Source organism: Aquarana catesbeiana, linkage group LG08 (genome assembly GCF_042186555.1).
Source record: "Aquarana catesbeiana isolate 2022-GZ linkage group LG08, ASM4218655v1, whole genome shotgun sequence".
Classification (NCBI taxonomy): Eukaryota; Metazoa; Chordata; class Amphibia; order Anura; family Ranidae; genus Aquarana; species Aquarana catesbeiana.
The window spans coordinates 127,853,699-127,877,982 of NC_133331.1; positions in this window are offsets into that span (position 1 = coordinate 127,853,699).

The following is a 24,284-nucleotide window of genomic DNA, read 5'->3' on the forward strand; positions in this document are numbered from 1 at the left end:
CCCCCCCTTAATCTCCTGTTCTCAAGAGAGAAAAAAATCTGTTCCTCTAATCTTTCCTCATAGCAGAGCTCCTCCATACCTCTTATCAGTTTGGTTGCCCTTCTCTGCACTTTTTCCAGTTCTCTGATATCCTTTTTGTGAACTGGTGCCCGAAACTGAACTGCATATTCCAGATGAGGTCTTACTAATTATTTGTACAGGGGCAAAGTTATCTCTCTCTCTCTCTCTCTCTCTCTCTCTCTCTCTCTCTCTCTCTGCAGTCCATACCTAGCTTAATACAAGAAAGGATTGTGCTTGCTTGGAAACTGTAGTTTGGCATTGCATGCTATTAATAAGCTTATGATCTACCAGAACACCCAGATCCTTCTCCACCAGTTGTACTCCCCCTAGTATGTATGATGAAAGCATATTCTTAGCCCCCAAGTGCATAACCTTACATTTATCAACATTAAACCTAAAAAATGTAACCTTAAAAAATAGATGGCATTAGATGAATGTGGTTCATAGACACATTTTTTATCTCTGTACTTCTACAGACCCACATATTCAGATTACAAAATGCATGGCACATAATTTCTCTCGTAACACTCCATAACCAAACACTCAGATCTCATGTATGATTTATTTTTCTGTATGGTACTCCTAATATACACATCTGTGAGAAACATTATATTTCTTTGTTACATAGCCTTAGCACACAATTTCCTGTGCATCATATTAAGTTACATTGCACCTATATTTTAATTTCAATAATTTTTATTGGTTTTATAATAACAGAGACAAAGTATATTCAAAAAAAGACAAAGGGGAATGTTTGGTACATGTGACTTGAAGAATTACATATATTAGCCAACATGGCCTAACATAGAGTGAGATAACATATGACTTACTCAAAGGGCACAGCATAGTTTATACAGGTGTATTTGCAAAGGAGCGTTTCGTCAACAAACAACGCTAACTCTGACATGTTCCTAGGTCGGATTTATAAGCTTGATAGCGGGTCAGTGATGAGTATGGGTTTGTTGTCCCCTAGCTTTTAGCTAGTAATGGAGAGGAGGGTGATAGGAAGCTCCCCCAGCCACCCCTAAAGGGATCATACTGTGGGTGGGGGATCCCCCTTCCCCTCGACTCCATCAATATTTGACCCAAGTCTCCACTCAGGAGAGTGAAGTGCGAGTACGTATTGTGTAGAAATGTTAACACTTCAAAACGGGAAAAATAATTACCGATATATCCGGTACTGAAACTCAGTTGTTAGGAGTGGGAATGGAGGCAAGCTCAGGTAGCTTGGAGAGTAAGAGTTCCGGAGAAACTGAGCTCCAGTGTTGCTGTACCATGCACATCTGAAGCATGGTAAAGAGGTCAGGATCGGCCTTGTCTTATATACATTGTCATGGATCGGTGGGGAGAAAGATTAGAAAAGAAGAATTAGGGGAGGGAAGGGTGCGAGGGAAAGAGATAGGAGGAGATGGGGGATTCAGTAGGATCATTCAGAGACATATTCATTAAGAGGGTTCGACGCCTGGATATAAATGGATATGACAGTATTTGGCCCAGGGTTTCCAGATGAGTTCAAATATACGGGTTTTATCTTGTATAATGCTTACTATTTTCTCCTGCGTCATTATCCAGGATATTTTATGCTTCACCGCTGTGATCGGAACCAAAGTTTTTTTCCAATGGGCAGCTATTGTAATTTTGGTGCCCAGCAGGATGAAGAAAATCAGTGCTTGAGTGTGTTTGTCTACTTTATTCACTTTAAGGTTAAGGAGTGCTATGTCTAGTGTTTGGGGGACCTGTACGGTCATCACTTTGCGTATCAAAGAAAAATACTTTGTTCCAGAGGCCCCTTATGCGAGGGCAAGACCACCATATATGAAACATTGTTTTGCACCTATATTTTAATTTAGTTCCATGTATCTCCCTAACAGTTGTTGCTCTGTTTTCTAATTTCAACTGCTACAAGCGAGTCTAGGCAGTTTTCATAGCAATCCTCCTGGCCCCACCCATATACAATGTCCATGGTCCATATATACACAATTTAAATAATAATATTATTCATTATACTTCTCTTATAAAGCTCCAGGATTTCCCAGTGTTAAATCTATAAAAGAGTTGTAAAGGCAGAAGGTTTTTTATCTTAATGCATTAAGATAAAAAGCCTTCTGTGTACAGCATATACCAAAGGAAGGAAACCTACCAAGAAGGTCACATCGGTAGAACATCACGGCTGAATAAAAATACTTTATAAACACATCCACTGACGTTAAATATACCTTGTTATCTACTGCGTTTTTGTTCAACCCACCAGGGAATCTGGCCCCATCCCTTAAGGTCTTTAGGGATTTGGTGAGCAATGATTTAGAAAAATTACACATTAGAAATGGTAGAAGCGACTTGATTGTCTAAAAAAGCGAAATGTCATCGTGGAGCGACCCGCTGATGAGGGTGGAGGAATCGTGATCTTAGATAGGGCATCCTGCCAGACAGAGATGCACAGATTATTATCGGATAATGAGACTTATATCCCATTAACCACTTGAGCCCCGGACCATTATGCTGCCTAAGGACCAGAGGTCTTTTTCCAATTTGGCACTGCATCACTTTAACTTTTAATTGCGCGGTCATGCAATGCTGTACCCAAACGAAATTTGCATCCTTTTCTTCCCACAAATAGAGCTTTCTTTTGATGGCATTTGATCACCTCTGCCGTTTTTATTTTTTGCGCTATAAACGGAAAAAGACCGAAAATTTTGAAAAAAAATGATATTTTCTACTTTTTGTTATAAAAAAAATCCAATAAACTCAATTTTAGTCATACATTTAGGCCAAAATTTATTCGGCCACATGTCTTTGGTAAAAAAAAAGTTAATAAGCGTATATTCATTGGTTTGCGCAAAAGTTATAGCGTCTACAAACTAGGGTACATTTTCTGGAATTTACACAGCTTTTAGTTTATGACTGCCTATGTCATTTCATGAGGTGCTAAAATGGCAGGGCAGTACAAAACCCCCCCAAATGACCCCATTTTGGAAAGTAGACACCCCAAGGAAATTGCTGAGAGGCATGTTGAACCCATTGAATATTTATTTTTTTTGTCCCAAGTGATTGAATAATGACAAAAAAAAAAAAAAAAAAAAATATTTACAAAAAGTTGTCACTAAATGATATATTGCTCACACAGGCCATGGGCCTATGTGGAATTGCACCCCAAAATACATTCAGCTGCTTCTCCTGAGTATGGGGATACCACATGTGTGGGACTTTTTGGGAGCCTAGCCGCGTACGGGGCCCCGAAAACCAATCACCGCCTTCAGGATTTCTAAGGGCATAAATTTTTGATTTCATTCCTCACTACCTATCACAGTTTTGAAGGCCATAAAATGCCAAGATGGCACAAAACCCCCCCAAATGACCCCATTTTGGAAAGTAGACACCCCAAGCTATTTGCTGAGAGGCATGTTGAGTCCATGGAATACTTTCTTTTTTGACACAAGTTGCGGGAAAGTGACAATTTTTTTTTTTTTTGCACAAAGTTGTCACTAAATGATATATTTCTCACACAGGACATGGGCATATGTGGAATTGCACCCCAAAATACATTTAGCTGCTTCTCCTGAGTATGGGGATACCACATGTGTGGGACTTTTTGGGAGCCTAGCCGCATACGGGGCCCCGAAAACCAAGCACCGCCTTCAGGATTTCTAAGGGCGTAATGTTGTGATTTGACTCCTCACTACCTATCACAGTTTTGAAGGCCATAAAATGCCAAGATGGCACAAAACCCCCCCAAATGACCCCATTTTGGAAAGTAGACACCCCAAACTATTTGCTGAGAGGCATGTTGAGTCCATGGAATATTTTATATTTTGACACAAGTTGCGGGAAAGTAACACTTTTTTTTTTTTTTTTTTTTTTTTTGCACAAAGTTGTCACTAAATGATATATTGCTCAAACATGCCATGGGCATATATGGAATTACACCCCAAAATACATTCTGCTGCTTCTCCTGAGTATGGGGATACCACATGTTTAGGACTTTTTGGGAGCCTATCCGCGTACGGGGCCCCGAAAACCAAGCACCGCCTTCAGGATTTCTAAGGGCATAAATTTTTGATTTCACTCCTCACTTCCTATCACAGTTTTGAAGGCCATAAAATGCCAAGATGGCACAAAACCCCCCCAAATGACCCCATTTTGGAAAGTAGACACCCCAAGGTAATTGCTGAGAGGCATGTTGAGTCCATGGAATATTTTATTTTTTGACACAAGTTGCGGGAAAGTGACAATTTTTTTTTTTTTTGCACAAAGTTGTCACTAAATGATATATTTCTCACACAGGCCATGGGCATATGTGGAATTGCACCCCAAAATACATTTAGCTGCTTCTCCTGAGTATGGGGATACCACATGTGTGGGACTTTTTGGGAGCCTAGCCGCATACGGGGCCCCGAAAACCAAGCACCGCCTTCAGGATTTCTAAGGGCGTAATGTTGTGATTTGACTCCTCACTACCTATCACAGTTTTGAAGGCCATAAAATGCCAAGATGGCACAAACCCCCCCCAAATGACCCCATTTTGGAAAGTAGACACCCCAAACTATTTGCTGAGAGGCATGTTGAGTCCATGGAATATTTTATATTTTGACACAAGTTGCGGGAAAGTAACACTTTTTTTTTTTTTTTTTTTTGCACAAAGTTGTCACTAAATGATATATTGCTCAAACATGCCATGGGCATATGTGGAATTACACCCCAAAATACATTCTGCTGCTTCTCCTGAGTATGGGGATACCACATGTTTAGGACTTTTTGGGAGCCTAGCCGCGTACGGGGCCCCGAAAACCAAGCACCGCCTTCAGGATTTCTAAGGGCATAAATTTTTGATTTCACTCCTCACTTCCTATAACAGTTTTGAAGGCCATAAAATGCCAAGATGGCACAAAACCCCCCCAAATGACCCCATTTTGGAAAGTAGACACCCCAAGCTATTTGCTGAGAGGCATGGTGAGTATTTTGCAGCTCTCATTTGTTTTTGAAAATGAAGAAAGACAAAAAAAATGTATTTTTTTTTTCTTTTTTCAATTTTCGAAAGTTTGTGACAAAAAGTGAGGTCTGCAAAATACTCACTATACCTCTCAGCAAATAGCTTGGGGTGTCTATTTTCCAAAATGGGGTCATTTGGGGGGGGGTTGTGCTATCTGGGCATTCCATGGCCTCCGAAACTGTGCTAGGCAGTGAAGAGTGAAATCAAAAATTTACGCCCTTAGAAAGCCTGAAGGCGGGGCTTGTTTTTCGGGGTCCCGTGCGCGGCTAGGCTCCCAAAAAGTCCCACACATGTGGTATCCCCATACTCAGGAGAAGCAACAGAATGTATTTTGGGGTGTAATTTCACATATTCCCATGGCATGTTTGAGCAATATATCATTTAGTGACATCTTTGTGCAAAAAAAAAAAAAAAAAAAAAAATATTTGTCTCTTTCCCGCAGCTTGTGTCACAATATAAAATATTCCATGGACTCGACATGCCTCTCAGCAAATAGCTTGGGGTGTCTACTTTCCAAAATGGGGTCATTTGGGGGGGGTTTGAACTGTCCTGGCATTTTATGCACAACATTTAGAAGCTTATGTCACACATCACCCACTCTTCTAACCACTTGAAGACAAAGCCCTTTCTGACACTTTTTGATTACATGAAACAATAATTTTATTTTGCAAGAAAATTACTTTGAACCCCCAAACATTATATATTTTTTTTAAAGCAAATGCCCTACAGATTAAAATGGTGGGTGTTTCATATTTTTTTTTCACACAGTATTTGCGCAGCGATTTTTCAAACGCATTTTTTGGGGAAAAAACACACTTTTTTAAATTTTAATGCACTAAAACACACTATATTGCCCAAATGTTTGATGAAATAAAAAAGATGATCTTAGGCCGAGTACATGGATACCAAACATGACATGCTTTAAAATTGCGCACAAACGCGCAGCGGCGACAAAATAAATACATTTTTAAAAGCCTTTAAAAGCCTTTACAGGTTACCACTTTAGATTTACAGAGGAGGTCTACTGCTAAAATTACTGCCCTTGTTCTGTCCTTCGCGGTGATACCTCACATGCATGGTGCAATTGCTGTTTACATTTGACGCCAGACCGACGCTTGCGTTCGCCTTTGCGCGAGAGCAGGGGGGGACAGGGGTGCTTTTTTTTTTTTTTTTTTTTTTTTTTTCTTTATTATTTTTTTGCTTTTTTATCTTATTTTTAAACTGTTCCTTTCATTTTTATTTTTTTAAAATTAATTTTATTGTTATCTCAGGGAATGTAAATATCCCCTATGATAGCAATAGGTAGTGACAGGTACTCTTTTTTTAAACAATTGGGCTCTATTAGACCCTAGATCTCTCCTCTGCCCTCAAAGCATCTGATCACACCAAGATCGGTGTGATAAAATGCTTTCCCAATTTCCCAATGGCGCTGTTTACATTCGGCGAAATCTAAGTCATAAAATGCTCGTAGCTTCCGGTTTCTTAGGCCATAGAGATGTTTGGAGCCATTCTGGTCTCTGATCAGCTCTATGGTCAGCTGGCTGAATGACCGGCTGCATTTTCAGGTTCCCTGTTGGGACAGGAAAGCCAGAGAAAAACATGGAAGACGGTGGGGGAGGGGGGGGCATTCCCTCCCACTGCTTGCAAAAGCAGTCTAGAGGCTAATTAGCCGCTAGGATTGCTTTTACATGAAAGCCGACCGCTGGCTGAAAAGAATGATACCAAGATGATACCTAAACCTGCAGGCATCATTCTGGTATAACCACTCAAAGTCCAGCAACATACCAGTACGTTGCTGGTCCTTGTTAGGCATATATTGTAAACTTTTTTTTCATGCAGCCTGTGGGCTGAACGAAAAAAAGATATTGATCGGTGGGTATGCCCACCATTAGAATACCTCCCTTCATCCACCCACTTCTAATGATGGGCATACATGCACCATTTATATATGCCGAAGCATGGGGGCATCCTCCCGCAAAAGGCAGGAGCAAATTGCTCCTCCACCCACTGCTGCCCCCACGCTTCGGCATATATGCTGAAGTATGTAACTGTGGTGGTGAAATCACCTCCGACAGCGCTGGAGTCACGGCTTTATATATCGTGGGAGCAAACGCTGTTGCTGTCAAGATAAATAAATCCGCGCTGCAACTGAATGGCGTACCTGCTAAGCAAATGATGGTTAACAATAAAACAAAGTAACATTACAGTATAACAGTAAGACTTACCATACCTGCAAAGCAAATACAAAAAAAAAACATAGTAAAAAATAAAACATTTAACGCAACCTGTGCCTAAAATATATATATGCCGAAGCATGGGGGCATCCTCCCGCAAAAGGCAGGAGCAAATTGCTCCTCCACCCACTGCTGCCCCCACGCTTCGGCATATATGCTGAAGCATGTAACTGTGGTGGTGAAATCACCTCCGACAGCGCTGGAGTCACGGCTTTATATATCGTGGGAGCAAACGCTGTTGCTGTCAAGATAAATAAATCCGCGCTGCAACTGAATGGCGTACCTGCTAAGCAAATGATGGTTAACAATAAAACAAAGTAACATTACAGTATAACAGTAAGACTTACCATACCTGCAAAGCAAATACAAAAAAAAACCATAGTAAAAAATAAAACATTTAACGCAACCTGTGCCTAAAATATATATATATGCCGAAGCATGGGGGCATCCTCCCGCAAAAGGCAGGAGCAAATTGCTCCTCCACCCACTGCTGCCCCCACGCTTCGGCATATATGCTGAAGTATGTAACTGTGGTGGTGAAATCACCTCCGACAGCGCTGGAGTCACGGCTTTAGATATCGTGGGAGCAAACGCTGTTGCTGTCAAGATAAATAAATCCGCGCTGCAACTGAATGGTGTACCTGAAAACAATAAAATGGTTACCAACAAAACAAAGTAAACGGTAAAGTATGAAAAATCTGAAAAGGAAACATGGTAAAACATAATAACAATAAAACATTGCAGAATAGAATAGAGTAAAAAAGAGAAGAACAATAGAGAGAGAATAGAGAGAGAGAGAACAATAAAACAACAACTATTTTTGGTTTTTTTATTTTATATTTTTTTTTGTTTTTATTTTTTTTAATTTTTTTTTAATTTTTTTTTTACACTTTTTTTTAGTAACTTTTAACTTTTGTAACTTGTTCCAGGTTTGGGTCTCTCAAAATGCAATGGCATCTTGGGAGACCCTGTGTTAGTGTGCCTAGTCTGTGCAGTGCTGAACCCTACGCTAATACTCAACTAATGTATGGTAGCGTTCAAAGCATTCACCCATGCAAAGACCAGGATTGCCAGGACAGGAGGGACAATAAGACCGGGTGTCACGCCTAAATCCGCACTTGCTACAGACACGACATCTTTTTTGGGGGGCTCGTTGGGTAGGGGTACTCGGGATGGCATAAAGAAAATGCCGCTCATGCAGCCGGCTTACTGCATTTGGTTGGGGAAGGTGAGGTAGAGCACCGTCTGGAAACAGAAGGGCTCTGACGATCTCTTCCTGGAATTTAAGGAAGGATCCAGTCTGTCCTGAAGCTCTGTATAGCACATGAGCATTCAGCAAAGCCAATTGAAATAAGTATACAGACACTTTTTTGTACCAGCGTCTGGCCTTACGGGCAACTAAGTACGGCGCCAACAACTGGTCGTTGAGGTCCACCCCTCCCATATTAAGGTTGTATTCGTGGACACAGAGGGGTTTCTCCACAACACCAGTCGCCGTAGAAATTTGGGTCGTCGTGTCTGCATGAAGGGAGGTGAGAACGAAAACATTCTTCTTATCCCTCCACTTCATAGCGAGCAAATTATTATACTTCAAGCAGGCTCTCTCCCCCAGCCTAAGACGGGAATCTACAAGCCGCTGGGGAAAGCCCCGGCGATTAGGTCGCACGGTGCCACATGCTCCAATCTGCTGATCAAACAAGTGACTAAAAAGTGGCACGCTCGTATAATAATTGTCCACGTACAAGTGGTACCCCTTTCCGAATAAGGGTGACACCAAGTCCCACACTATCTTGCCAGCGCTTCCTATGTAGTCAGGGCAGTTTGTCGGCTCTACGTGACTATCTTTGCCCTCGTAAACCATAAATCTACATGTATAGCCTGTGGCCCTGTCACAGAGCTTATACATCTTGACCCCGTATCTGGCACGCTTGTTGGGAAGGTACTGTTTGAATGACAAGCGGCCAGAAAACTTAATCAGGGACTCATCAACGCAGACAACTTGATGGGGGGTAAACAAGTCTGCAAAACGTTGGTTGAAGTGGTTTACGAGGGGCCGAATTTTGTAGAGCCGATCGTATGCAGGGTCTCCACGAGGACGACAGAGTTCATTGTCGTTGAAGTGCATGAACCGCAAAATCTGCTCGTATCGTGCCCTGGCCATGGAAGCAGAGAACAAGGGTGAATGGTAAATTGGGTCAGTGGACCAATATGACCGCAACTTACTCTTTTTATTCAACCCCATGAGGAGGGAAAGGCCCAGAAAGGTCTTAAATTCGGAGACCGTAATTGGTCTCCAATCTCTGGCAAGGGAGGACTGGGGATTAGCGGCGATGTGTTGACCAGCGTATAAATTGCTTTGGTCCACAATAGATCTATAGAGATCTTCGGTGAAAAACAGTGAATAAAAATCCAGTGGCATAAAGTCAACTGTTTCCACCTGAATTCCGGGTTGGCCAGTGAAAGGGGGAAGTACGGGTGCTGCAGAAGTGGAAGGTTCCCAATTCGGATTGGCCAATGCAGCAGGAAGGGCACTATGGGCACGACGGGCCTGTCTTTGTCTTCTTGGTGGCAGCGGGACACTACTAGTGCTTGCCACCTCGCCAGCTTGAACTGCACTTATGGGACTCGCCACGTCACCACGTGATACTGCAGTGCTGGATGTACGACCAGGGTGTACTAGGCCGCTGGTGCTTGCCAGTTCACCAGAAGGAATAGCGGCGCTAGTACTTCTCTGCTCCATACGAGAGCCCTGCGGTTCTTGCACTTCAAGGACAGAAGAAGAAGAATGGGGTCTGGTACGCCTGACTCTAGCAGGGACCACAACTCTGTCGTCAGAGCTATCTGTCATGGAGCCGCTGTCCTCTACAGGTTCGTATTCTGAGCCTGAACTTGACAGATGAGTGACTTCCTCTTCACTATCTGTCATACTCAGAAACGTGTAGGCCTCTTCACTAGTGTACCTTCGATTTGCCATTTTGGCCTCTAAATTTAGGGGTACACTAGTGAGACTCACAGGCAAAAAAGCTCCTGACTGTTGGCGACTGTATAAAAACGCTACCAAAAAACTGTTAGCGATCGCAGGGATCAGGCCTGACTCTGCGAACGCTGCAGTTATGTGTGCTTAGTGTTTTGTAAGTGTCAGTTATCGATCGATACTGCACTTGGGTGGGCTGGGCAGGGCTGGGCCGAGGAGCAAAACGCAGGTGCTAGCAGGTATCTGGGCTGATCCTGCTAACACTGCGTTTCAGGGAACCCTAAACTGCTGGGGAGTATAGATCTGATCGGATCAGATATCGATCCGTTCAGATACTATAGCACTAAGGGAGGTGTATGCTGCGTGCGTGGGTTTTAGCGGTACTGGCGCTAACCTGACGCTGCCTGGGGCGACGCAGACCTTATCTGATCCTAAAAACTTAACTTCTATCACCGCCGGGCAATTAGGGGGTTAAACCTTTATAGGGTAATAAACGGCGGGTGCCCTAAAACTATAATAAACTATAATAAACTGTAATAAACTGTAATAAACTACAAAAAACAAACTAGCTAACCAGCGTCACCCGTAACAGTTATACGGTGATCGCTGGTGAAAGGGTTAACTAGGGGGCAATCAGGGGGTTAAAACCTTTAGCAGGTAGTATATGGGGGTCCCTGTCGCTATAAAACACTGACAGCGAACCTATATACTTACCTCCCTAACTAGCGTCACCTGTGTCACTAATACAGCGATCAGAAAAACGATCGCTTAGCGACACTGGTGACGGGGGGTAATCAAGGGGTTAACTTTTATTAGGGGGGGTTAGGGGGGTACCCTGGACCTAAGGGGGGGTACCCTAGACCTAAAGGGGGCTAACCTAACTGCCCTAACACTTCTAACTGACACAAACTGACACCAATGCAAAAAAAAAAAAAACTGCTATTGGTGACAGAGTGACAGGGGGTACAGGGGGGTGATCGGGGGGTGACAGGGGGGTGAAATGTGTGCCTGCGTGTTCTACTGTAAGTGTAGTGTTGGTGCACTTACTTGGATGTCTTCTCTCCTCTGCGTCGGATCAAAAAGACCGACTCGAGGAGAGATGACATCACTTCCTTTCCCTCTGTTTACATTACAGAGGGAAAGGAAGCATTTTCATTCGCCGGGAGCGATCGGGAGGGGGTGGCCAACAATGGATGGCCGCCCCCTCACCTCTCATCGCCCGGGAACAAATGGCGACCGCCTCGGGCACCGGGGGGGGGACCGATCGGACCCCCCACCCGCGGAAGGCAAATCACGTACATGTACGTGATTTTGCCTGTCCGTGCCACCTTGCCGACGTACATCGGCGTGAGGCGGTCGTCAAGTGGTTAAAGGAAAACCCTGCTATCAAATTTAAGAAAGAACTAGTGAGTTTGGTTGATGAAAGTTTTAGTAGAAATTTGGTTTCTAAAAAAGAAAAGTTGTTTTTGATTCCTGTGGCTCCAAGGGTGCCTCTGATCGATTACCTGCCAAAGGTTCACAAGGATCCAGTGCATCCTCCTGGAAGGCCTATTGTGAGCGGTATCAACTCGATTGCCACTAGAGTCGATTGATATTTAGACCACTTCTTACAGCCCTTGCTAGCCCATACTCCCTCCTTTCTAAGAGATTCCACTCAGGTTTTAAATACTCTAAAAACTGTCAAATGGAAAGAGAGTTACATCCTGGCTATGGCAGACGTAACGTCTCTTTACACCATCATGTCGCATCAACATGGCCGTGAGGCAGTAGATTATTTTCCTAGCTCGAATGACCTGTTGGATGTCCAGAGAGAATTTTTATTAAGGCTTTTGGATTTTGCAATGGGCCATAATTATTTCTGGTTCTGAAGCACTTATTATTTACAGAATAGAGGTGTGGCCATGGGGGCTAAGTTTGCCCCTAGCATGGCCAACCTCTTTATGGCCAAGTGGGAGGAGGATGTCATCTATCAGAGGCCTAGCCCAGAGTTGATTCTCTGGAAAAGGTATATAAACAACATCCTCCTCCTATAGGATGGCGACTTTAAATCGCTTGACTTGTATATGGCTACATCTCTACATCCACTTATTTCAAAGAAACCAACAGAAATAGTTTTATTAACACCAACAGTTGTCACCATGCAGCTTGGTTAAGGTCAGTGCCCAAGAGTCAATGCTTAAGACTCAAGAGAAATTGCTCCATCTCTCAAGTTGAAATTCCTTGAGAAGGGTTATCAGCTATCAGAATTGGAGGATGCTATCAAAAGTGCTGATGAGAGGGTCAGAGATGAACTGCTGGCCCCTAGGATTAGGGATCAGGATGAGTCTTTTTTACCACTTATTTAAACCAACATTTCTCCGTTAAGAAAATTATGAGCAAACACTGGGGCGTACTCCGTAATGATCGAATTCTGGGGCCTCATCTCCCCGAGAAACCTTGTGTGGTGTTTAGAGCAGTCCCCCCACTAAGGCTGCAGGTAGCACCGAATATCATTGACCCCCCGAAGAAACCTGTGTTTTTTTAAGGATATGGGGGCTTCTTCCCTTGTGGGAAGTGCCCCATATGTAAAATTAATGCACATATGCATAGAAGGACAGAGTCGTTTCAGTCCTCTTCCACCAATTAGGAGTTCCTTTATTACCTGTACAATTAGGAATGTTGTGTATGTTGTCCGGTGCCCATATGGGCTTCAATATATTGGTCGCACGATTCGGATGTTACATGTGCGATTAAGTGAACATGTGGCCAATATAAAAAAAGGGTTTCCTAAGCATAGTTTATCCAAGCATTATGACCAGTGTCATAATCGAGATCTTAGTGGTACTGTGTTTTTAGGGATTGACAGATTCACTAGTAACTGGAGAGGTAGTTGTGTGGTGCGAGAGGTATCTCGTTTAGAAAGTGGATTTATCAGGTTAGGTGCTATGCCCCACATGGTATGAACATAGAGTGGGATATTAATTCATTCATTAATAATAGCTAATCAGTTTTGGGTTTTTTATCCCATTGTCTCCTTCTAAACAATGTTTATAATTTAATGTTGTATTGATGTCTTCATATGCATGGAATTGTGTATAAATGTTGTAATGTTATTATTTGTTTAATTTTGTTAATAACTTTTTGTAGCACAAGATGGCGCTGCTTGGTTGCTTAAGATTCACTATAAGTATTGAAGCTTCCTGTCAATGGATTGCATAAGCATTTCCTGTTTCCTGTTGTTGAAACACAGTAGACCTTCTGTTGCTTCCTGCTTCCTGTTGTTGGAACGCAGGTAATGCTGCCCACTAATAAGCCGTTTCCTATACACTTCCAATAAAAAGTATGTGATCCCTTTTGGAATGATATGGATTTCTGCACAAATTGGTCATAAAATGTGATCTGATCTTCATCTAAGGCACAACAATAGACAATCACAGTCTGCTTAAATTAATAACATACAAAGAATTAAATGTTATCATGTTTTTATTGAACACACCATGTAAACATTCAACTGTATATACTGAGCATAGCGCATGTTAAGCCACGCCCCTGACGACGTCATAGATGATGAAACGCATAGGAGGAGATAAGGAAGGGGGACACGCTGGTACGCAGTGGCCATTTTGTGGGTTGGAAACGCTGGACGTTTCCTATAATGCTTATATTAACCTGCTGAAATGTGAGTGCTAAACTTTTTAGCTTTTTATCAATAAACTATCATTTGGATGTCTGCACTATGAGGAGTCACTATGGGTGACGGTGGCGGTCTCTTCACATATCTGATACCTCAAGATACATCCCTTTGGCTTTCTTTGGACTTTTTAAAATTGGATTACAATCATATGTTTTTGCCAGTTGAGTCTGTGCCAGCAATATACTTTGGGTTCATGTTGGATTTTCTTTCAAGCGCTTCGCCATTTTTAATAAAAATACTTTATTGTAGAAAAAAAGCACCATTTAAATTACACATGACAAAAATTCAGTGAATAACCTTCCAAAACAATATTAAAAAGACAACGTTGTCAAGATGAGGGAAATCACAGCTGCGCATGCACCCATTCATTTAATCAGTCACACTTCTAATCGGTCTGTTGATCTTGGAGTATCTACATAACAGTTGAGCAATTAGGCTTCTTATTCATAAGTATATAACATTACTGGCCAGGATTCCGTTGGGACCAAAAAGGTGTGTGATTTCATGCCAGAAGTACACAGTCACGCAACTTACAGAGTATAGATGAAGTCTGAGTATGTAGTTACATAGTTGGTGAGGTTGCAAAAAGACACAAGTCCATCCAGTCCAACCGGTTTGTGCTTTTATGCTAATAGTACATTGTATATTCCTGTATGTTGTGGTTGTTAAGGTTTTTGAAAAAAATCATTTTTTGAAATTATCGATGCTCCCCGCGGATACCACTGTTTGTGGAAAATAATTCCACATCCTCACCGCTCTAACAGTAAAGAACCCTCTACACAATTTAAGGTTAAAACGCTTCTCTTCTAATTTTAGTGAATGGCCATGTTTCTCTTTAAATTCCCTTTCACTGAAAAGTTTTTTTCCCTATGCTAGGGTCAACAGTACGGTATTTATACATCGATATCATATCCCCATATGCATAGACAGATTCCACACAGGCAGAGTATGAAATTACAGAGCACACACATTGGCTGTTCACCCATTCATCGAAAACCGAACATTTTGGGCCCTTCGTGCCAAATTAGAGCGGCGCATAATGGCCCATAATGCACTGCGGGAGCGCAGTGCATTGCTGTATGATGATTGGCCAGAGCATGCACCATGACCTGCATGCTTTGGCCAATCACAGCGCCCTCAGCTAACAGAGCCATAATTGGCCAAAGGCATGGCTCAGGAGGACTAAGACCGCCTGCACGTCGCCCTCATGTAGCGTGTTGTTGGCGTGGATGGAGAGAAAGTCTCATTTAGATTGAGCAGGCAGGCATATTATTCAGTTAGCTGCAATGTATTTAATATATATATATATATATATATATATATATATATATATATATATATATATATATCTCCATATCCACTGCATACAGTTTAGCTATATCTCACTGCAGGCCGTTCCTGGCGTACTGTTTCTAATATACTTCAGGCAGTGTACACAGTATACAGTGCTGTGCACCCATAGTGCAGTTGCTCATACTTTTCTGGTGGTCAATACAGTACATGCATAGTTGTTATTACACTTCTGTTGGCGTACACAGTACCGTGCACCCCTAGTGCAGTTGCTACTACTTTCCTGGTGGTGTACACAATACATACATTGCACCCATAGTTGTTATTACACTTCTGTTGGTGTACACAGTACCGTGCACCCCTAGTGCAGTTGCTACTACTTTCCTGGTGGTGTACACAATACATACAGTGCAACCATAGTTGTTATTAAACTTCTGTTGGTGTACACAGTACCGTGCACCCCCAGTGCAGTTGCTACTACTTTCCTGGTGGTGTACACAATACTTACAGTGCACCCATAGTTGTTATTACACTTCTGTTGGTGTAAACAGTACCGTGCACCCCTAGTGCAGTTGCTACTACTTTCCTGGTGGTGTACACAATACATACAGTGCACCCATAGTTATTATTAAACTTCTGTTGGTGTACACAGTACCGTGCACCCCTACTGCAGTTGCTACCACTTTCCTGGTGGTGTACACAATACATACAGTGCACCCATAGTTGTTATTAAACTTCTGTTGGTGTACACAGTACCATGCACCCCTAGTGCAGTTGCTACTACTTACCTGGTGGTGTACATAATAGATACAGTGCACCCATAGTTGTTATTAAACTTCTGTTGGTGTACACAGTACCGTGCACCCCTAGTGCAGTTGCTACTACTTTCCTGATGGTGTACACAATACACAATACAGTGTAGTGTTTTTTTGCTAAACAAAATTTACAGCATGTCCGTAAGGCCACCAAGGAGAGGCAGACACTCACAGGCCACTAAAAGAGGGCAAGCAGGCTCTGTGTCTACAGTCGACAGTGCTGGTCGTGGACACGGTGCATCCTCAGCATGTGGCCGTGGGGCACGCATGTCCCTTTTTCCTGCAGCTGGCCGTGTTGTTGAGCCACAACATGCAGAATAGTTGGTGGAATGGATAACAAAGCTGTTGTCATCCTCCTCATCCTATGTCACCCAGGCTCAGAGTAGTTTGTTTGCCAATGCAGCTGCTAAAGTGGCCTATTCCATCGGCTCCATGTCAACAGTCACTCCTTCCCTAGCCCCACCATCGTGCATGGAGGAGTCCCCTGAACTGTTCAACCACAGTGTCGGGTACATGCTGCAGGAGGATGTGCAGCGATTTGAAGGCTTCAATGATGGTACCCAGGTTGAGGAAGGGAGTAACGTCAGCCTAGAGAGAGGGGATGCCCAAGAAGGTCAAGAAACTGGCAATCATATTCCCCCAGCTGCAGCATACTGCCAAGTTGTCTCCAGTGACAAGGAGGGAGGGAATGATGAGGTCACTGACTCTACTTGGGTGCCTGATAGAAGAGAGGAGGAGAAGGAGACACATCACCAACGAGGCAGGATGCCCTCCAGGGGGCAGCTTAAGGGCAGCCACCCTATTGCATCATACCGCAGAGCTAAGCAGGTGCAGGGCGCTGCTGACTCCCCGAAAAGCTCTTTGGTGTGGGCCTTTTTTGACACATGTGCACCAGATTGCATCGTTGCTGTTTGAAACATATGTCTGAAGCGTATCAAGCTTGGCCAAAACAGCAGCCACTTGGGCACCACATGCTTGACCAGACATATGATGACCTCCCATGCAGTCCGTTGGCAACAGCACTTAAAAGACCCACATCAAAGAACAAGGCGGACCTTTCCTTGCTCCTCATCAGCTGGGTTCTCCAACCCCACTATACCTCCAGTCCTCTCAGAAACCTGCACTGAGAGGAATGAAGGTATAGCAATAGATGTCCCAAGTACTTGCAGCCAATCTGCTATCAGTACACCTCCATCTGATTTTAGCAGGCAAATTTCCCTACCCCAGTTGCTAAACCGTTGAAAGAAATTTGGTCCCAGCCATCCACATGCTCAGCGTCTGAATGCTAGCTTGGCCAAATTGCTAGCACTGGAACTGCTGCCTTTTCAGCTGGTAGACTCTGCCCCTTTTCGTGAATTTGTGGAATGTGCGGTACCTCAGTGGCAGGTTCCCAAATGCCATTTCTTTTCACGGAAGGCCATTCCGGCTCTCTACCAGCATGTGGAAGGCAATGTCTTGGCCTCGTTGGACAGGGTGGTCAGCAGTAAGGTGCATATTACTGCTGACTCTTGGTCCAGCAGGCATGAACAGGGACGTTACCTTTCTTTCTGGGCGCACTGGGTAACTCTACTGGCAGCTGGGAAGGATGCAGGACAGGGTTCAGTATTGTTGGAGCTTGTTCCGCCACCACGTCTCCAAAATGCTAGTGGTGATTCTGCCACAGCTCTCTCCTCCACCCCCTCCTCTTCATCTTCCTCTATGGCTTCTTCCTCTATGGCCTCTTCCTCTGCAGATTACTCCTCTGAACCAGCGGTGCTCTGTGGGCATTCAAGGGGCTACACAAGCACTCAGGCAAAAAGATGCCATGCGGTCCTTGAGTTGCTCTGCTTAGGGGACAGGAGCCACACTGGGGCAGAGATTCTGTCAGCTCTGCAGGGGCAGGCCCAGAGGTGGTTGAGGCCACGCCAGCTTCAGCCAGGAATGGTTGTATGTTTGTATGCAACAATGGCAACAATGGCACCAACAATGGCACCAACCTCCTCTCCGCCCTCCCTGTTTGGCTCATGTCCTGAATTTGGTGGTGCAGCGGTTCTTGAGCAGGGACTTTGGCTTACAGAATCTCCTGAGGAAGGCCAGGAAAGTCTGTGGTCATTTCCACCGGTCATAAAATGCCAGTGTCCATGAGGAGGCCCTGTGACGAGATTATGTAGCCCAGAAATGGAACTTGTGTTTGTTCAAATAGACATTTCTCCAATTTTGCATATAGACAATTGTCCCGTAGACGCTGTAGCACAGCTTTCACATGAAGAGGATGGGTAAGTAAGTCTGGTGAGAAAATAAGAATATCATCCAGATATACAATAACACAGACATACTGAAGGTCACGGAAGATCTCATTAACCAAATCTTGGAAGACAGCTGGGGCATTGCATAGGCCAAAGGGCATCACAAGATATTCATAATGTCCTTCCCTGGTGTTAAAGGCGGTCATCCATTCGTCTCCTTCCCGGATTCTTATTAAATTGTAGGCCCCTCTAAGATCCAGTTTGGTTAAAACATGAGAACCTCGCAGTCTGTCAAAGAGTTCCGAAATTAAAGGAAGAGGGTATCGGTTCTTCACGGTGATGGCGTTAAGGCCCCTGTAGTTGATGCACGGACAGAGTGAACCATCTTTTTTCACTACAAAGAAGAACCCGGCTCTGGCGGGTGAGTTAGATTTCCTGATGAAACCCTTTTGCAGGTTTTCCGGGAATGTATTTAGATATGGCTTGTGTCTCGGGGATAGATAAAGGGTAGACTCAGCCTCGGGGAGGGGAGGTCCCAGGTAACAGATCAATGGAGCAGTCATCTGTGAGGAGGAAGGCGATCAGCGGACTTTTTGCAAAAAACATCTTGGAAGCACTGATATTGGGAAGGCAACATGGGAGTTGTGGAGGTCTCAGCCAGAGGAATGGAAGGAGGAGGTAGCACCTTGGAAATACATTGTTGCTGACACAGAGGACCCCAAGCCAATACTTGTCCAGAATTCCAGTCAAGATGTGGGGAGTGTTTCTGCAACCATGGAAGCCCCAGGATGATGGGACTGGAGGATTTAGGCAGAATTAGGAAAGAGATCTCCTCACCATACAAAACCCCAATTCGTAACACAATAGGAGGGGTTTTAAATTGGATGGGGCTCATAGGCAAGAAGGAGCCATCTACTGCGGTCACGGAGAGGGGTATAGCCAAGGCAACAAAGGCGATGCTCAACTCGGAAGCTAAAGATTGTTCAATGAAATTCCCGGCAGCACCAGAGTCCACGTATGCAGAAAGTTGATAGGCATTTTGAGCCCAGTGGATAGCCATGGGAAGGGTGAAACGAGGGAAGCAAACAAAATTAAAGGATTGGTCTAGATCACCTCCCTCCGAGTGACCTAGACTGGAGTTTCCCAGACGGACTGGACAGGAGTTCAAAAGATGTCCTTTATCGTCACAATAAAGGCACAAGCCTAATCCCATGCGTCGGGCATGTTCCTCGGGAGTGAGGCGATTTTGCCCAAGCTGAATAGGTTCTTCAAACGTGAGAGAGGTTGAAGAAGGAGAGGATTCCACAGGTCTTTGGACTACCTGTGCTGGACGGCCAGCAGGGGGATGACTGGATCTGGATTTCTCCAGGGCCCGCTCCTGGAAGCGAATGTCTGTTTGAATGCTCAATGCAATTAAATCATCCAATGTGGTAGGAATGGTGCGTCCAGCGAGTTCATCCTTGACACGCTCAAATAGGCTTTGCTAGAAGGTAGCAGTAAGGGCCTCATTATTCCATTTGAGTTCAGCGGCCAGCATACAGAATTGAACTGCGTATTGGCCGACTGTCATTCCTTGCTGACGAAGATAAAGGAGGGCCCCAGCAGCCAAAGACACTCTGCCGGGCTCATCAAAAGTTTTCCGGAATGCACCCAAAAAGAGCTGGAGGTCAGAGGGGATAAATATGCTCCCAGCCTCGCCAACCTATTTATGGCTGAGTGGGAAGACAGAAAAGTGTTCAGCCAGAGGAGACCTCAGCTGTTATTTTATCGAAGGTTCATTGATGACCTTCTATTTATTTGGGAGGGTACAGAGGAATCAGTGATTGAATTTATACAAGAGCTTAATAATAATTCGAATAACATTAAGTTGGAACATCAGATTAGTAATAACTCGGTCAATTTCCTGGATGTCACAATTGAAAGAGAGGGGGACTCATTAAGAACAAAAGTATTTTTTTAAACCAACAGGTCGGAATAGTTTTTTATCAATAAGAAGTGGCCACCATCCGGCATGGATAAGAAACATCCCTAAGGGGCAAATACTACGTGTACGCCAGAACTGCACACAGTTGGATGATTTTTATGAGCAGGCTGGGGTCCTAAAAAATAAATTTTTACAAAAAGGATATGGATTGGATGAACTGAATAAGATCACCCAGGAGGTGGAATTAGTACCCAGGGAACAATGCCTTAGGAAATCTATGACCGTATCAAATGATAATCAACATCAATTTGGATTCATTTCAGGGTTTCACTGCCAATATAAGGATATTGAAGGCATTTTCAGAAAACATTGGCACATTTTGTGTAAGGATAGACACTTGGGGGAGGTACTGCCGAACCAGCCTAAATTTATATATAGGAGGGCCCCGAGTTTCGGTGACCATGTAGTTAAGAAAATACTGGATCCACCAGGGCGGAATTTGTTGAGATTTGATTTTAGGGGCTTTTACTGTTGTAGAAGGTGTATTTGTTGCAGGACTGTAAGAGTGAGTCACAGAGGAGTGACAAGTGTGACCAATAGGGATGGTGAATCCTTCGAAATTAAGGAATTCAGTACCTGCAACTCTTCACATGTCGTTTACCTAATGTGGTGCCCGTGTGGCCTACTGTATGTGGGGAGAACGAAGAGGCTCCTAAGGATCAGGATCTCAGAACATTTAACCAATATTAAAAATGGTTATAAGTTCCATAGCGTTTCTCTACATTTTAAAGAAAAACATAAGCAGGACTCCTCAGTGTTACAGTTCTGTGGGATTGATATAGTCCATCCATCCTGGACAGGGTCCAACAGAGTCAGGGATTTATCCCAAAGGGAAACCAGATGGATTTATTTATTGAAGAGTTTGACCCCTAGGGGGTTAAACATAGAATTAGATCTGAATTGCTTTATTAATGATTTTTAAAATAAGGTGTTTAAGTTCTATGAACATATCTTTTTTGGGTTCCAGTGGATTATATATTGGCTGAGATTATGCATATGTTTTCGCAGCATACAGAGATGAACTGTAGGTCATCTGAGTGGGCTCTCCGACCTGGAAAGAAGTAGGGGGGAGGTGTGGGGTGTATATATATATATATGTATATCCTTACTGTTCCTCTCTTTCTAGAGATCTTTAAGGGGTCTGGATATATATTTGAGAGAAGAATTTGCTCCAAAGAGTAGGGGAGAGAGTGAGCTAATATGGTGGTAGAATCTCTTTAAAACACTGTGTAGTGAAGATTCTCATTGGAGATGAGTAAAACTGCCTAATACCTCTTAATACCTACCTTTGGGGTTTGGGATTTTTGTATTGAGTCCGATCAATTTTGTATACATGTAAAGACATGTATTTATAAATTTCAGACCCCACAATTTTAACCTTAATTTTTTAATTTTTTAAATAAAGTTTGTATTCAATTTTTTATATGAAGTGCTCAGGTATTTATCATCATTGTGATTATTAATATTTTTATATGATGGAGCAATCATATGTTTAGGGATTTATTTATCCTTATTGGATCTGTTGTACATTTTTATAGTTATGTATATTATATTTTATATCTGAAGGAATTGTGATTATGAAATGAGGAATGTTCTAACCATGAATATATTGTTTTAGTTGATGCATTTTGCAGTATGGATGCTGGTTGCTGGGTGGAAGCGCGCAATTTGAATATCACCCTGTATGTGAAGGGGCTAGTTTCTGTGGATGCTTGCTGTAACCACTAGAGATCAGTGAGAATAGCAGTTAGTGACGCTACATTCAGTTAACTACAGGCTATCTATAAATATGGATGAATGAATGTACTATATGAAACAGCAATTAACCCATCAAAGCAGCGCTATTTTCAGTCCTCAATTCTGACTGATAAAACAAAGTCTTTGTAAATGCAAGCAAAACACATGCAGGCAGGTAAATTCCAACAAAGACAAAGCGGTAGGAGCTCGGTCTGGATTCCCTTATATGAATAGTAGATCTGATGGGTGCACCTTTCACCATCTATTGGGACACCTTGTGCTGCACACACCCCATAGGGGTTCAAACTCACCGGAGCCAGGAGGTTAACAAGCCTTGGATCAAATCCTCTCTCTGTTTACTCCCGAAGTCCTCCAGGGTTGATGATCAAATAACAGCAACAATGTCCACATGTAAAAAAGAGACCCCGAATAGTCCAGTACCGTTTTGATAATTTATTGTATGTCACAAAACAGAGAAAAAAAAAAAAACTAATAAAGTAAATACACTGTAAAAATCAGTGGGCGCAGTTCCTTACAAAGGATAGCCTTCTAGCTTTCAGTTGGTTGGTAATAGTGGATAACTCAAACTGCTTCTCTCAAAGCACGAGGGTACTGGTTGCAGACTGGATGGATGTTACACACTCACAGCTGATCAGTCCTTCATTCCACTAGCATACAACTACAAGCTTGGAGCGCACTGCGTGTCAGCCAGGCACAGCTGATCCGCACTTCCTCCCTCTCGTGTCTGAAGCTTCAGGCTAAAAGCACACTGCGTCCTCACGTGATAACGGTTGCCGTGGTATCGTGCTCTGACTAGTTTCGTCAGGAAGACTTTTTCAAAGAGCATGACTACACGGCTTGTTGAACAAAATTTATCTGAAAACCAGGGGGTGGGGCACAACCAACACTCCGCCCTAATGAGTTAATACTTGGCAAGCACTAGGTCTGATTGGAAGGTGCGTCCCTATCTTAAACTGGGAACGTATCCATACTCCAACCAACCAAAAGCTGCAGGCTGCACATTTAAATGACACCGCAGTCTATTTATACCAGAATCTTGCATTACATCTGCAAACTCCCAATTCCTTGTGAGAAACAGTGCCTATGTCCTGGATTAAAACTAAACATCTCCTCTTCCATATATTTCAGGTGCAACTGAAGAGAGAGAGTCGCTTAACCCCCAAACATTATTAAGCTATATGGATGTCGCAGTGTAGTGACCAAGTAATTAAAATACCCATAGTTCCTCACCCGATATAATTATCATATTAAATCAGATAAGTTTATCACATTGCGACATAAAATTGACATAAAATTAACAAAAAATAAAAATGTTACATACAAAATCGCATATAATCGCAGCAACATCGGAACTTGTGATAAAATCACGAAAATAATAATGATTAAAATCTAATCAGATTAAAATTACCTGACATACCTATTGACATAAAATTAACAAAAATTAAAATGTTACATGCAAAATCGCATATAATCGCAGCAACCTCGGAACTTGTGATAAAATCACAAAAATAATAGTGGTTAAAATCCAATCAGATTAAAATTAACTGCACAATCTAAAATTCTACATAGATAGAAAGCATATATATATATATATATATATATATATATATATATATATATATATATATATATATATATATATAATATAATAAGGGATTTATCAAAAAAAGAAACTCAATGGATTTTTTTAACTGACACTCTTAGCCCGAAAGGGTTAAATATCGAACTCGATATTAATTGCTTTATCAATCGCTGATAAAGCAATTAATATCGAGTTCGATATTTAACCCTTTCGGGCTAAGAGTGTCAGTTAAAAAAATCCATTGAGTTTCTTTTTTTGATAAATCCCTTATTATATTATATATATATATATATATATATATATATATATATATATATATATATATATATATATATATATATATATATATGCTTTCTATCTATGTAGAATTTTAGATTGTGCAGTTAATTTTAATCTGATTGGATTTTAACCACTATTATTTTTGTGATTTTATCACAAGTTCCGAGGTTGCTGCGATTATATGCGATTTTGCATGTAACATTTTAATTTTTGTTAATTTTATGTCAATAGGTATGTCAGGTAATTTTAATCTGATTAGATTTTAATCATTATTATTTTCGTGATTTTATCACAAGTTCCGATGTTGCTGCGATTATATGCGATTTTGTATGTAACATTTTTATTTTTTGTTAATTTTATGTCAATTCTATGTCGCAATGTGATAAACTTATCTGATTTAATATGATAATTATATCGGGTGAG